We start from the raw sequence: 15,391 nt of genomic DNA, 5'->3' as shown, positions 1-15,391 counted from the left end.
TTGGACATATTTTAATTATTGTATTGGCTTCCGCCAGCCCCTGTACTCTGTAATTCTGTTTGACTGTTAAGCAGGCCTTCGGTAATCTCGGATTACTGGCCAGTTACGGTGCTAAACCCATAGGGGCGGGTTTGGGCTGTGACAGAGTAGTATCAGAGCGATACTTAACCACGAGTTATACCGCACACACGTGTCCAAATGAGCTATAGGATGTCCTAGAAAAGTGATTAGGGCATTACATGAGCATGATAAGTGTGTGTGGCTAAGACATGAATATAACTGTTAATGTGATAATCTGTCTAAGTATACAAATGCCTATGTTTATAATTGTTATAACTGTCTATAGTGAGATGGACAACGCAAGAAATGTTAATGAAACTGAATCCTCTGAGGCAAGAATGGCAAGGTTAGAGAGAATGGTGGAACTACTAACTCAGAGACTAGAGCAACAACAGAACCAACAGCCCCCACCTCCTCCAGTACAACCAGAGCCACCTATGAATGATGATATCATAGCTCTAACACAGAAATTTAGTAAGATGAAACCGACATCCTTTCAGGGAGGCCTTGAACCCTTAAAGGCTGAAGCTCGGGTTCTTGAAACAGAAAAATTGTTTGAAGTATTTTCGTGCTCTGAAGCACACAAAGTGTTGCTAACTACCTTCACCTTACAAGAAGAAGCTAGAAGGTGGTGGATATTGATCCGCGATACAAATACTGTCATGACCTGGGCTCAATTTAAGGAGTCCTTCTTCGAAAAGTACTTCCCTCAGTGTGTCAGGGACAGAAAGGTGACTGAATTTGAACAACTGAAACAAGGCGCCATGTCTGTAGGAGAGTATGAAACAAAGTTCACCAAACTTGCTAGATATGCACCACACATGGTAGACACCGACTACAAAAAGGCCAGGAAGTTTGAAAGCGGCCTTAATGTAGAAATACTGGACAGGATTAATGTACTGAAACTGCTTAAATATGTAGATGTTCTTGACCGAGCCATTATGGCCGAAGCAAATATCGAAGCTTTGAAACAGACTGAAACACCCGCAACTGAGTGGCGCGGGAAGAAACGGGGTTTTAAATTCAAGAAAGGCAGAAACAACCCACTGAACAAAAAGCAAAACTCAGGGTCAACCACCAGCTCCAGTTAGGGAAGTGGTTCCTTACCGCCCTATTCTGAATGTGGTAAGAAACACAAAGGGGTTTGTTATAAACTGTCAGGTGCTTGTTACAGGTGTGGCAAGGTGGGCCACATGGTCAAAGATTGCCCTTCCACTTCTCAGGGCAATAGTAAAGCTGCACCAAGCGCCGCAGCATCAACTGCTCCACCGAAACCCAACCCTAAAGCTACTGGGAAAGAACCTATGAGGCAAGGCCGAGTGTTCGCACTCATACCGAGAGACGTACAAAATACCGAGACTATCGTGTCAAGTATCCTCTCTATTTGTACCCAAATGCTTATATACTGATTGATTCGGGGTCTACACATTCATATGTATCGCATGCTTTTTCGCGAAACTTGAATAGACCATTGGAACCCATGAATTACTTATTAGCTGTATCTTCACCTGTTGGGGGATCTGTGACTTGTTCTTATATGTACCCTGCATGTGAAATTATTGTTGGGGATATGCATCTGTATATTGATTTACTACCTCTGAATATTGATCACTTTGATGTGATATTGGGAATGGACTGGTTAACAAAATATTATGCTACCATAGACTGTGTAACAAAACACGTAGTTTTTCATCCACCTGGTTTGCCTAAATTTGTGTTTGATGGAGTTGGAGTAGTACCTCCCCCGTATCTGATTTCCTCCATGAAAGCCTTTAAATTGATTAGAAATGGGTGTAAAGGGTATTTCTGTTCTATATTGACTGTATCTACTGATGATAGTACTGATGTGAACAATGTTCCTATAGTCAGAGAATTCCCAGATATTTTTCCAGATGATCGGCCAGGGGATTTGATTGATAGGGAGATTGAGTTCACCGTTGATGTAATTCCGGGTACACAGCCAATATCTAAAGCTCCTTACCGAATAGCTCCGACTGAACTAAAAGAATTGAAAGTGCAACTGCAAGAACTGTTAGATAAGAAGTTCATCAGGCCCAGTACTTCGCCATGGGGCGCACCTGTCTTGTTTGTGAAAAAGAAGGATGGCTCGCTGAGACTTTGTATCGACTACCGTGAACTGAACAAGGTAACTGCGAAAAATAAATATCCATTGCCGCGTATTGATGACTTATTTGATCAGTTACAGGGTGCTCAAGGGTTCTCTAAGATTGATCTCAGATCCGGATATCATCAGCTGAAAGTTAACCAGAGGACATTGACAAAACTGCTTTTCGAACGAGGTATGGACATTACGAATTCTAGTTATGCCTTTCGGAGTTACCAATGCACCTGCTACATTTATGGACCTTATAAACAGACATTCCTCGATGACTTTATTGTTGTATTTATAGACGACATTCTGATTTATTCGAAAAGTAGAGAAGAACATGAACATCATCGGAGACTTACCTTACAGACCCTAAGAGAACAGAAACTGTATGCGAAATTGAGTAAATGTGAATTCTGGCTTGATCATGTTATGTTTTTGGGACATGTTATTAGTAGAGATGGCATTTCAGTTGACCCACAGAAAGTTGAAGCCGTGGTAAATTGGCCTAGACCAACGAATGTTACAGAAGTCCGAAGCTTTTTGGGGTTAGCCGGGTATTACAGAAGATTTGTCAAAGACTTCTCCAAAATTGCCTTACCACTAGCACAGCTGACTCAGAAGGGGATATCATTTGACTGGACTGACCAAAGAGAATCGGCATTCCAAGAATTGAAAACTCAACTTGTGACTGCACCGGTTCTTACCCTACCTTTAGGTACGGATGGTTTTACCATTTTTAGTGATGCTTCTCATAAGGGTTTAGGATGTGTTTTAATGCAGAATGGGAGAGTTATAGCCTATGCTTCCCGACAACTGAGACTGCATGAAAAGAACTACCCGACCCATGATCTAGAACTTGCTGCAGTAGCGTTTGCACTGAAAATCTGGCGTCACTACCTTTATGGGGCGACATGTGAGGTGTATACAGACCACAAGAGTTTGAAATACTTCTTCACACAGAAAGAACTGAATATGAGGCAACGGAGGTGGTTAGAATTGATAAAAGACTATGATCTACAGATTTTGTATCATCCGGGGAAAGCTAACACCGTTGCCGATGCACTGAGTCGGAAATCGATTGGAAACTTAACCTGTTTACTCACCGGACAAAAAGAGTTGCTTTGTGACCTTGAGAAATCTGAAATTGAGATTGTTTTGCGAGAACAAGGTGGAACAATAGCTGCTATTTTTGCTCAGCTGGCACTAATTAAAGAAATTAAAGAGAAACAGCAACAGGATGACTTCTTGAAGAAGATCATCGAAGAACGGGAATCCAAACCGAGGCCAGATTTCCAATTTGAGAACAATGTGTTGAAATTCCAGGGAAGATTATGTGTACCGAATGATTCTAAACTACAAAGAAGAGTTCTGCAAGAGGGCCACAATTCGAAATTGTCTATCCATCCAGGGAATATGAAAATGTACCAAGACTTGAAATTGAATTTCTGGTGGCTGGGAATGAAGAAAGAAATTGCTGATTTTGTATTAAAATGTCTTCATTGCCAACAAGTTAAACTGAACATCAACGACCCGCAGGCTTACTGCAACCCTTACCGATACAGGAGTGGAAATGGGAACATATTACTATGGATTTCATCGTTGGTTTACCTCGCTCCAGTAAATGTATGGACTCAATTTGGGTTATTGTTGATAGACTGACTAAATCTGCTCACTTCTTACCTGTCAAAACAATTTATAATGCGGACAAATTGGCTGTAATCTATATTGATGAAATTGTTAGACTGCATGGAGTGCCTGTGTCCATTGTTTCTGATAGGGACTTGAAGTTTACATCGAGATTCTGGCAAAGCTTACAGACAGCATTGGGTACTGAACTGAGATTGAGTAGTGCATACCATCCTCAGACAGATGGCCAGTCGGAAAGGACCATCCAGACTCTAGAGGATTTGTTGAGAATGTATGTTCTTGATTTTCAGGGAAATTGGGAAAGTCATCTACCGTTAGCTGAATTTGCCTACAACAACAGCTTCCATTCAAGTATTGGTATGGCGCCTTTCAAGGCATTGTATGGCAGAAAATGTAGATCTCCGATTTGCTGGGTAGAAGTTGGAGATGGGCCTTTACTTGGGCCCGAGATTGTGTATGAGACTACAGAAAAAGTAAAACTGATCCAACAGAGACTGAAAACCGCACAGAGCTGACAGAAAAGTTATGCGGATGTCAGAAGGTGAGACAGAGAGTATGAAGTAGGTGATCACGTTTTTGTGAAAGTGACACCAATGAAAGGCCAGACTTGTTTTAGAGTCAAGGTAAGCTAGCGCCGAGATATGTCGGACCGTATGAGATTGTTGAGAAAATCAATCCGGTGGCGTATCAAGTAGCGTTTCCTCCTGAAATGGAGCATATGCAGAACGTCTTCCACATTTCTATGTTGAGGGAATACCTACGGGATCCCTTCCATGTGATTGAACCTACCCGTGTAGTACTAAGTGATGACTACACTTATGAAGAACGGCCCATTCAGATTGTGAACCGACAGATCAAGAAGTTAAGGAATAAAGAGATTCCGTTAGTAAAAGTCGATTGGCAAAACCATGGTAGCGTGTTTGCCACTTGGGAAAGGGAAGACAACATGGCTAAGAGATATCCTGAATTGTTCCCACAGAATCCTGTTTTCTTCCAGAATAAAGGTAATTCGAGTTTGGAGGACCAAACTCTTTATAAGGAGGGGAGACTGTAATAACCCTCACCATTGTTTACTGATTAAGCAATTGATTACTACTAAACTGAGACTGATCATGATAAGTAATTGAACTGACTGAAAAATTGAACTGATTGATTGAATGTACTAGTTTAAATGCATATCTATCTGTTGACTGTTAGACTATCTGTTCATGTTTTATGCTTTAAACTGCAAATTGAAGGCCTTATCGTCGGCCAAATCTGGAATTGATTGTTGATTTGTGTTAGTTAGAATTAATGGGATTTTATGGCATATTTATCTGAAATGTGATTTGGTACGATTAAATTAGGATAAATAAAGTTAAATTATACAAGTTGCCTTATTTACCATGTTGCCATGTTAGTGGACCACTTAGGCAACACATATTGAAGCCTTATTACATTCAAACAAAACATTTCTTCAGCCTTCTTGAGCTCCTAGCTGACCAAGAGAGAGAGAGTGAGTGAGAATTGAGTTCATCTTGTTGATTTGCTTGGAAATTGAAGGAATTGTAGAGTTTATTGCAAAATTGAGCCTCTAGACTTGTGATTGGAGACCTAAGGTAGAGATTCTATCCCTTGGTTTATGTATTTAAGCTATATCTTCATGAATCATGGAAATTTAGTGAGTTAAAGTCTAGAATTGATTCTATATGTTGAATTGAAGCTCATTTCATACATGCATGCCTGTATTGATGAGTTTAAAGTTGTTTTCATGGAAAATTGTCACATACATGTTCATATTTTTGCTAAGGACCATGAATTTATCTTGTTTTGTAAAGAATTGGCTCAGTTAAGCTAGCATTTGAAGCTTTGAAGTGTTTAAATTCTTGCATGTTCCATATTAGCCTTGTTCATGAAAAATTGGTTTGAAATTGGATTTAATCGAACTACCTTTGGGCTTTGATTTCTCAAATTGATCTTTGAAACATGTTATATTATGAGTTTTGAAGTGTTTTCCAGAAAATTAACCCAAAAGGATCGAATTTGGTACATTGAAACTTGTTTTTGAGCTTGAGGTTCAAATCTGAAAATTTCAGATTTTGGACTCACGCTCGAGCGGAGTGACTGGCGCTCGAGCGTGAAACTCGTGCATCCAGCACTTTACACTATTTTACAGTCCGCTCGAGCGGGGTATTGGATGCTCGAGCGAGGAATTGTGTCACACGCTCGAGCGGGTATCGAGCGCCCAATCGAGCGTGATTTTCACCCATCCAGTACTTTTGTCACGTTTTGCAGACTGCTCGAGCGGGAAGGTTTACGCTCGAGCGGAGTATTTTGTTTGCCTGTTCGCTCGAGCGTATATAGGCATACTCGAGCCTAACCCCTGTTTTCTAAAAATTCTGAAAAATATTTTTAAAGTGCATCTTTGCATCCTCATTCCATCCTAGGTATTCTTAGGCCTAGTTTCAGACATCTTAATGAGAATATTGATATAGAACCACACTGAGGCAAACTAGGGATTAAGTTATTATTTTCCCAACTATGTAGCTTAGTGTGTGTTCATTTTGCAACTGTGTAGGGTTGGCATCCGGAGACGCGCACTAGCTTATCTGTCGCTCAGAACTCTGTGAGTAACAATGTTGTAAAGATATGTTCGAAAATGAATATTTTCTAAATGATCAACTGAACTGTTTTCTGAACTGTTTACTGTTAACTAAATGAATGGTTATTCTCTATTCTGAACTGTATTGTGGCATCCTTAGCAACTACTGTTACTGTTACTGCTACTGTTACAGAGATCTCTGTCAGTTCTTATTTTGGAACTTTTGTTTACTGTTATGATGGCCATCATTGACTGTTCGGTCCTTCAAGACCTATTGTTTACTATACTGTTCTACTAATGGATGTACCACATATGATTGTTATGACTGAATGACTGATACACTGAATCAATTGACTGTTTTCAATACTAAAAGGACATTCATTCTTAACCTCTTTACGCATTATGTTATTCACTGGGGTTTAACTCACTGCTCATATATATATGTAGGTGTACAGGCACCGAACCGTTACTAGAAGCGTCACGGTAAACTCCAGTTTTGTTAAGCCGACCTTTGTGCCTCACTTCGAGGTTCCTGATCTGTTCAAGCTGAGGCTGCTTGGGGAGTTTTAGATTTTTCCTTTTTGCTTATATCTGTATAGACTGAATATTACTGTACTGTACTGTCCTAATAGGGATCAAGTCCCTGTCTTGAATGATTGCATATATTGTACATGTATGTATAGACTGTTCTGTTATTAATGTGTATTTATATGAAAAGTCTTTTTGCATACAGACTGTCACAGCTCATTGGACATATTTTAATTATTGTATTGGCTTCCGCCAGCCCCTGTACTTTGTAATTCTGTTTAACTGTTAACCAGGCCTTCAGTAATCTCGGATTACTAGCCGGTTACGGTGCTAAACCCATAGGGGCGGGTTTGGGCTGTAACAGGTTGTTATCAACTTGATATGATAGAAGTTGAGAATAAAAGTTAGTATTCAGGTTGTTTGGTGTATGGATTTTAGATTTTTTTGCTTACTTCATAGTTACTGCCTCTGCTTGGTTTGTAACAAGTTACATTTTATAAACTACTGTCTACATACGGTTAGGCAAGGTCATATTCCTATATATATATTATATTAAAAATAACTTTCTACGGCATGCAAAATTATGCCGTGAAAAGTGTAATGATTTATGGCATGTAAGAAAATGTTGTAAAAGATTATATACAGCATACAAAATATGTCATAAATATATTAAAATGACCTTCTGCGGCATACAAAATTATGTCGTGAAAAGTGTGATGATTTATGACATGCAAGAAAATGCCGTAAAATATTATATACGACATGCAAAGTATGCCATTAATTTTTTAAAAATAACCTTCTACGACATGCAAAATTATGCCACGGAAAGTATGATGATTTATGGCATGACAAAAATGTCGTAAAAAGTTATATACGACATACAAAGTATGTCATTAATGTTTAATTATTACTTTTTACAACTTTACCTGCATGTCGTAAATGATGCTCAACTTTCCACGGCATGTCATATAACGGCAATTCAATTTTGTTGTAGTGCAACTCGAGTTTTAATCGATTGTGTCCCATCTATTGAGTGGTTTGGGGATATCAGCACCATCAATGGGGACAACAGATTCACTCCACCCCGTAGAGCACACAGTGCCAAACTTTCTCATCGATATATTTTAAAAACGCTCTCATACGAGCCTTCCAATAAGAATAGTTTATACCATCGAGTAACAGAGATCTATGGATCAAGTTACCTTCGCTAATTGAATCCATATCACAAATCACACAAAATCACACTCCTATAGTTTTGAAAAAAAAACAAAGAATAACCTGCTCTGATACCAATTGAAAAACCTAAGTAATTCGTGATTCAGACTAGATTAGTTGCAATAATACCCAAACAATTAAAACAGACAATCTAAATCATCTAGCACATACGAAAGTGATTTAAATTGTTGTTTCAAAATCAATATATCAACACAATAGATTTTTACATGGAAAAACCACAATTGAAGCACCTCCAATTGTGATTAAAAAATCACGGGCTAAACGCCACAAATCAATCCATTATGAAAGTAAGAAAGAATACAAATTAACCAAACAAATTACCCAAACTCTGTCAATTTATCTTCAACAATCTATATCTCTTTCACTACAACCTTTGTCTCGGAATTAATCAGATTGATGTTGAATCCACAACGTCCGTGTCGAATCAACGATTGCGCACAACTTCGAACTCCTTCGAATACTCCACGCTTAAATCTCCGGATTCTATCGAAGAAGAACACTCTTGATGAAAAACACTCAAACAATCAAACTCTTTGATGTATGCTTGTCAAACCATGTGAGTTTAACACTTAATCAAACATCAAAGAAAGCTCACAAAATTGCTCTAGAAAAAAACCCTAGAACCCTCAAAGAAGATTTGGAAGTCATAACCCTAAAAACGGATTGAAACAGATATTTATAGAAAATAGGGGCGCGATCCCCGCTCGAGCGTAGGACTTGCCGCTCGAGCGTAGCACTTGCCGTGTGTAACTAGACAGGGTATCCGCTCGAGCATGGGACCTTACACTCGAGCATAAAATCACACCTCCAAACTTCTGAGAGTGTGAAAACTCCGCTCAAGCGCAGCTTGTCAGGCTCGAGCAGGAAGACCAAAAAACAAGGAAAAATTACAACTCAATTAAACTAAGCTTGTTCGCGAAATTGGCAACGAGAAAGGACCTGACAGGAACTTTGATTAACCCATCACCTAACAACTGAGATTGCTCAATGTTTGGTCCTGATATCCCATTTTCACAGTCTGAAATTGATTGTTCTTGATCTTGATCATGATCATGATCTTCACTACCAGAAAGCTTAAATTCTATGTTGTTAGGAGCTAAATCTCTGAACCCACTTACATATCCATTAGTAGATTCCAATGGAACAGAGAACAACCGACATTGATGTCGATTACTGTAATCAGTCTCCATTAACAGAGAATTAGAGAGAAATTGAATCTAGAAATCACAGAAACAAGCTTGAACCATTGTGAAATGATCAATTCTCTGCAACCCAAAATCAAAGAAAGAATAAAATGAAGGTTCAGGGGCTTTGGATCAACAAAAAAAGAGAAACCCAGATTAAATTGACCATCAAAACGTGAGAATATAAAATCAAACTCTACGCGGAATTAAATTCTAATTCGTTTTTTGAGTGGAAGGAAAAAAGAAGAGAGAATAAGAATATTTACAGAACCAATCCCAAGAAAATCAAGTCCAGTACACATTTCCAGTTGTTGTGATAACTATTCCAAGTCTGACGCAGCAAAAATTAGATTCAAACAACAACAACAAAAAAAAGAAAAGAGATTCATGAACATATAACTGCCATGAATGAGTGAAAAAGTTTGAAATGTTGAATTGAAGATGTATAAAAAATTGTTTGAAAGTTGACATACTTGAAACTGACATCAATAACCAATATGACATTTACTCAATCTACAGATATAGAACATTTTATATGCATATATATATATACACACACTAGCGGTTAAGACACACGCATCTTTTTTAAAAAAAATTTATGCGATTGAGTCAATAAAAATTGAATTAAGGAACACTACGTTTCAATTGATAAAAATTTTACATCCTCATTCAATTTGTTTTTTTTTTTTAATTTATATATTCAATTGCATAATTTTTTTTTTTGAATTTGATATGATATATATACACACATTCTCATATATTTCTGTATTATCTCAAATAAAATAAAAATATACTCACCAAGATAATATATATAAAAAATCTGTACAATTTTTTTTATTTTTTTATTTTATTTTTACAAAGAACGTAATAAAGAAATAAAAACTACTCTTGGTCTGCAAGTGTAAGCATTTTCAATAAGCTTTCCCAATATCATTACCTGTCAAAGTTCTAAGAGACTTGTCGATGATGGTGGGTTTTTGTAGAAGTGAAGACAACAGTACCTATCCGGAAGCACTCAATAAACCAATGATCTCTCTCTCTCTCTCTCTCTCTCTCTCTCTCCATATACATAAATACATATATATATATATATATATGCATATCTGTATGTAAGTATTTTCTCTCTCTAGGTTCTCACTCCTCCATGTGTCATCGTCTCCTCAGGAGAGCCTCGTTGCTGTGCTCTCGCTGGCTAGAAGAAGAGATCAAGAAGAAATTGTTTCTAATAATGTTTTTGTCCCCCTAAGGTTTCAATCGTTCAAAACAAAATTCGAAGATGTTGAAACTGATTTAGAACTGCTATGCAATTGGAAAACGTGGGGTAGTGGAATTGATTGGTTTGAATTTATCATATTACCTTTAACTACAAACTGATATTAGTGTAAAAATAATATAATCATTTAAGAAGTTATGGTCATTTTTTCTAAAATGGAAAAAATTTTCTAAGCCACGTTTCAGGATACCAAAGTTCATGTTGGTTTTTAATAATAATATAGATATATATATATATATATATATATGTATTTAAATTGATAGTTGCATTGGAGAAGAAGAATGAAATGGAATGGATATCAGTAATTTATAATAAAAAAAACAAACAGAAACACTGCCTCACGTTTTATTTGTTTTTTGAGGGGTTAGTAAATTACATTTACCGCCTTTACATTTTGCCAAAATTTTCATTTGAAACCTCCCCTCTCTTTTTTTGACTGGAGGGTGCATGGCTCTATTTTGAGTGTGTTTTGATAATTTGAATTGTTTAAATTATAAGATTTAATATGTAAATTATTTATGTAAAAAATTAAATTGATTGGTAAATATATGATCCGTTTACATTTGTATAAAAAAATAGTCTATTTTTAAATCACATTAGTCGTTCATTTTATTAAAGAGAAATGTGATTTAATCATGTAGCTATCAAAATTCGATTGACTTTATTTTTTGCATCAATGATTTGCATAACGTGTCTTATAATTTGAATAGTTCAAATCACTAAGACGAATCTAGAACTGTAAAAACTGGTCTCTCTAGTCCAAAAATAAGATTAAAGGCAAGTTGCTTCCATTTTAATTTGACTTTTGTTTAAATTATAATAAAAATCTAAAAATTACAAAACCAGATACAACCATATTGGCATGCAATAAGTTTCACATCTATGTAAGAAGATTCGGTCTGATTCTGTAAATGGTTCATATTTAAGTAAAAGAACTTAATTACAATATTGTTTTTCTATTCAAATTAAATTAAGTTAATGAGACAAACATAAATTAACACATAAGTGCGACATTTTTAACCCGTTATATATATTTTTATTAAATTTTATTTAAAATATGTATATATATATATATTATTCAAGTGATCACAATTAAAAGTGAAAGTAAAATTTTAATAAAAATATAAAAGTACTCTAAATGTAATTAATTATTATTAACTATTTGTTAATACACCCTCTTAAAAAAAATTAAAAAAAAAAACTATTTGTTAATACACTCTCTGTGTAAATTAAAAGTTCAAAACTAGTACTTCATGGGGAGGGTGTGAGTGAGTAGCAATGGGAAACGTATCCTATGGTACCCATTAAAATCCCACCTAAATATATGAAGTTTCTCCTGTCCCTAACCCGTCGGACTGGACAAGTGATATTTTTAAAATGGGCAAATTATCTACACTTTTTATGAGATTTCTCTTCAGATTTTAGAAATTATATTCTGTTTTTTGGGATTTATATTTGCATACTAACTTAATCCTTACCATTAACTAAATGTTAAGAATAATCTGTTGACATCACCAAAATGTAAATTGATAGACGATATTGCCCCGGCTGAAATTCCTTTGATAAATCAACAAAATTTACAAAAGAATTATGTTAGATGAAAAAAAAGAAAGAGAAAAAGATTAAGAGTGTGTTTGGTGTGGAGTTCTAATCAGGACTCCACGCCCATATTTGAGTATGGTATTTGGTTACAACTTTCAAAAATTAATTTCACATCACTTTTGAAAACTCGTTTCAGGCACGATTTGAATTTTGAAATTTGGTTTACCTGGTCGTCCAGCCGGTTGATTGAGATAGTGCAAATATATATATATATATATATATATTGACGATTAACACCTGTTGTTTTTTATATATTAAATAAAAAATATTTTCTGAATTTTTTAAATTTTTTTATGAATTTTGAATAGAATTTTGGATTATTTGTTTGGTTATGAGTTGTAAGTTTTTTAATCAAATAGCATATGTTGCATCAATTATTTTAAACTCAATTCAAAATTCATAACTAAAAAAAATTTTCACACTTAAATCATAATTTCAAAACTCACAAACTCAAAATATAACTCTATTCTCACATCATAATTTTAAAACTCTATCAAATGCAACCTACGTTTTTGCAACCATATTTGGTTTGTTGTTTAGAAAAAAAAAAATAGAATTTAAAAAAAATAATTTAATAAAAATAAATATGAAAAAATATATTTAATTTGTAAAAATTATTTCTAACCACTCAAAAGATAAAATTATATAAAAATAATAATCATTTTTTATTTTTTATTTCTCAACCAAATTAATTTTTAATTTAAAAAAAAATAATTTTCTAAAAATCAAACCAAACATATTGTAAGAATTTTTTGACAAATCATTTCTTGTGTTTTTAACTTATTTAATTGTTTGTTAATTTTATGATATTTTTAACATCTGACACTACAACATATAAGAGTTTTTTAGACCAATTTTTTTTATTTCTAAAAGTGAAAATTTTGTTACAAAAGACATTTAGGTACTAATTTCTATCGTCATAAGCATACTCGCTAAAAAGTCACCATTAAAAGTAAAAAGTAAGGTTTTAGCGACAAAATTTCAAAAATATCAACAATAAATAGACTTTTAGAGATAAAATAATTTGGCCTAAAGATGGTTTATTTTTTGACACAAAAAATTTGATGCCAAAAAGATAATAATTAGTTACTAATCTTCAATTTTCGTTACTAAAAATATAATGACGACACTTTTCGTAACAAAAATATTTGGTCCTCTAAAAATAATTTTGTCCATAAATTTTAGTCTCTAAAATTTTAATTTTTTGTGTACTTTGACAAGTGTTTTTCCATTTTAATTTTGCATTTCATAACTGATTTAAAATGATAATTTAGCTAAATTTCAGGAGAATCTGTAATTTAGTTAAATCATGGAGGAATCTGTAATTTAGCTAAATCTTAAGTGATGTAGTAATTTACCCTTATTTATCAAAGGACATTTTAGTTAATTTTTAATACCCGTTTATAACGTTAATTGTGATAGAACATAATGTAATTTTTAAAACTTTAAGAAAAATCCATAATTTCGTTAAACTTCAATAAGCTTAAGTAATTTGCTTTTTAAGGGTAAATTACATTGACACCCCTTGAGATTTATATTTATTACAGTTTCTCTTTCACATTTCGGAAATTATCTCTCTCTTTGAGGTTTAAAGTTTCATTACAAATTGCGCCATCAGTTAATTAACTGTTAACAGATTTTGCTAATGTCAGCAATTTAATTTTTTTAAATATTAATTTTGCTTTCACTGGGTAAATTACATTGACATCCCTCACATTTTAAAAATTACAATCCCCTCCCTAAGGTTTAAAGTTGCATTACCAATTGCTCCCTCAGTTAGTATTAGTTGAAAAAAAAAAATCATTTTGGGAAAAAAATTATTTGAAAAAAAAATTATTGATTTTTTTTTTTGATTTTGTTAGTCAAATTTTTAAATTTCTGTTTAAAAACCAACGTAAGCTCATTTTTTGAATTTACGTTTTTTTCCTCAAATTTACAAACTAACAAGTTTTTATGACAGTTTTTAAAATTTTTGTAAATATGAATTGAAAATTGAAATTGAAATAGTTACCAAACAGGACTCAAATGGTAAAAATGTCGTAAAATTAAAAAATAATTAAATAAGTTACTAACGTAAAAAATGGCTTATCAAAAGATTCTTAGGTTATGTATGGTTTGATTTTTAGAAAAAAAAATTAAAAATTTAAAAATAATTTGATTAAGAAATAAAAAATAATTATCATTCTTATTTAATTTTTATCATTCGAGTGGTTAGAAATATTTTTTTACAAATTAAATATATTTCTTCATATTTATTTTTATTAAACTAGTTTTTTCTTTTAAATGTCAGTGGGAATCCGTATTAAATTGAAACCTCAGGGGTATCAATGTAATTACCCTTTAAAGTATATGTAAATGTTAAGGGTGAATATGTCATTTTAATTTAAAAATTAATACCATCAAATAATTACACTGATTAAAAAAATGAAAAATTATTTATAAGTCCTATTAGAGAGAATTATGTTACATATGATCCTACTAAAAAACTTATGTTCCCATAAGTCATGTGGGAAGTTTGTTACACATTTACCCTCAATATTAGTTGTTAATATCATAAATAATAGTAAAACCATATATAAGAAATTGAATGTTACTATAAATCATATCTATATAAACGTAACGTAACGTGACACTTATAATCTATAGTAACATGCAATTTCTTAAAATTACATATTATCATAGATCATATCTACATAAATGTAACGTAATGTAACACCTACATAAACGTAACGTGATACCTATGATCTATGGCAACATTCAATTTTCTATATAGGAAATTGAATGTTACTATAGATCATATCTACATAAACGTAACGTAGCGTGACACCTACATAAGCGTAACGTGACACCTATGATCTATGGTAACATTCAATTTCTTAGGAAATTAAATGTTGCCATAAATCATATATTATATGAAATGTAACGTGACACCAACATAAACCAATAACATTTTCACATTCAATTTTAAAAAATAAAAACTTATTAAGTTTGCGAAACGTAACGTGACATGTTACGTTACGTTTATGTAAGTGTCACGTTACGTTACGTTTATGTAAATGTCACGTCACGTTACGTTTATGTAGGATCTTGTGGAATACATTTCTATCTAAATAGGACTTGAGACTCTATAAAAAATTATACAAAACTTAATCTATCATAAATATATGAAA

This window comes from Camellia sinensis, chromosome 4 (genome assembly GCF_055761805.1).
Source record: "Camellia sinensis isolate YWXY chromosome 4, ASM5576180v1, whole genome shotgun sequence".
NCBI lineage: Eukaryota > Viridiplantae > Streptophyta > Magnoliopsida > Ericales > Theaceae > Camellia > Camellia sinensis.
This window is presented reverse-complemented; position numbering follows the sequence as displayed.